We start from the raw sequence: 2,370 nt of genomic DNA, 5'->3' as shown, positions 1-2,370 counted from the left end.
GCCAACGTCACAGGTAAGTTTAAAGAACAATTTGTTAAGAATGTAAGACGAACCGAACACACGCTACGAAGTTATAACAAAGAAAGTTTTAGCATCTCGTGTAACAGCGGATCATACAAATTGAAACTGCCGATCGTGAATAAATCCCACGCACAAGGGCGCGCAACTTGATGAATTTGCAAGGATTATGAAAATCCAGGTCTCAATCCGTCCCGCGGTACGTATTGCGGCATGCCCTATTCATATCAAACTTTGCCAAAAGAGTTCATTAAAAAAGTTTGGTGTGTTGCTAAATCGCGGCGCGCGACACGACGGGACGTGTCTAGCGATGACAGAAGGTTCACTCTGTGACGTCAGCGGTGCGGGCTCGCACATTCAGGGAACTAGACTTTCTTACATGTGCAACATGAAACTTAAGCGTGGCTATCAGGTAACGATAGCGATATACTTGTTCACTATCTAAACATATCAATCGGACTGTATAAACCTTTTGCATAAAAATGTTTGATGTTCATTGCTCGGCAACAGAAAATTTTTAACTACTGCATGCGGCCCAGAGAGGTTTATTAGTGTGTCGCAGCCCGCACGGCGCCGGTGCTGCACGGTGCCGCTCGGTACTGCACGGTACTGCACGGTCATACACGATGTCGCATGGCACCGCACGGTGCCACTCGTGCTTGCATGCAATGCATGTAAGCCTTCCTCTTCAATCACTCTATCTGTTAGAAAAAACCGCATCAAAATCTGTTGCGTAGTTCTAAATATTTACGCATACTTATGGACAGAGAAAGCGACATTATTTTATACTATGTAGTGATACATATCAGTATAACACCTAGTCTCCAAGAATTTTATCAATAGTTATGTTATTTGCCGAGAAGGTCCTTAAAATAAATTAATAGTTGAAACGAAAGGACATATCCTCCGTGGTATACACATTTCACGTCTCCAGAATCCACAAGTATAATATATATTACAAATAAAAGTATTAATTAAAACCAAGTGACCGCAAGCAGAGGAGGGTCATTCATGCTGAAACCCTTCGCAATATAATCAAATCGTAATCCTCAGGTCCGGCCACAAGGAAACGTTCCTAACACAACCTTCAGATGTCCTCGTTTGTAGCAAAATTGCATTCTTAACATGTTCCCCTTGAAGCGAGGCGGAAGTGTGGGTGTGAGTGTGTGTGTGTGTGACGTCACAGTGCACGGGCAATCAGGCGACAATGTCTCGTCACGCGTCACCATACTACGTTCCGCGCGGAACATCGTGAGAGCGATATCAAACAAATAAATAAATTCTACTTCTTCGACAAAAACTTTGTCATCTCATACGCGAGAAGAAAACTAGGAACACATAGTGTGTACGCGTGACACAATGACTCACCGGACAGTGACCGACACCTGACTTCTTACTGCGTCTACCTTATCGCATTACACATGTAATACTTACAGGAGTTTAAAAAATGTAGGCCTTGAACATCTTTTGACAAGGTCAGATAGTCGCTCCATGTAAAATACTAGTTCTCACCTGCAGCAGGTTGTACTGGAAGTGTGAAAAACGGTTCGGCAGATGGATTGTTGAGAATGATGAAACGTACTTAAGTAGCCACCGCTGCAATATATTCACAAGACCCTTTGACGCACTTAACGGAGGAACTAATCTAATGTCCAGTCTGCGCGCATTTACTGTAATAGATGCTAATTTATAAGCCTATTTCTAACTTCATGTTAAATAGACACTTCACTTCAAACTGTTGCTACAGGCACTTCTGTTTATTCCATATTGCTACGATTTTTTTCTTGCAAACGAATCTTTTCTAATCTCTACCTACTATGTATCACACAACCCTCGTACTGAAAATACCTGCGTAAAAACGAAGGTATCCAATTTTCCAATCGACCAACTCAATTTAGTCTCAGTATCAGCAAAAAGGCCTCGAGAAGGTCAGCGACGTAGCGCTCGTAGGCGTCGTAGCTCGTAGCTCGTAGTGTCGTAGATTGCGTAGCGCTGGATTACGTAGCGTCGCTTACGTCATGATTAGTGGGTGACACAAATTAACTGGAGTGTTCGCTACGGGGCGCCTTTAGATGTCGCGTTTTCTATTTAAGGGTATTATGAGAGAGAACTACTTGTGCCGAAATGAGGGTACGACGTTGATTGGGATTTAAACGGCACTTTTATGTAGCTTCGGGTTACGAAAAATGTTTTCTCCCAAATCTTCGCATTGCCACTGACTGGTTACAAGTGAACTGTTATAGGATGCTAGCGAGTTAATACGCCCTTAGCAGCAGTTACCCACACAGCTACAGTGCGGCTATCACAAGACGCACATTAGCGCGGCGCACGCAACTCGCGCGATTTATTGCA

The sequence above is a fragment of the Helicoverpa zea genome, chromosome 18 (assembly GCF_022581195.2).
Source record: "Helicoverpa zea isolate HzStark_Cry1AcR chromosome 18, ilHelZeax1.1, whole genome shotgun sequence".
Lineage (NCBI taxonomy): Eukaryota > Metazoa > Arthropoda > Insecta > Lepidoptera > Noctuidae > Helicoverpa > Helicoverpa zea.
This window is presented reverse-complemented; position numbering follows the sequence as displayed.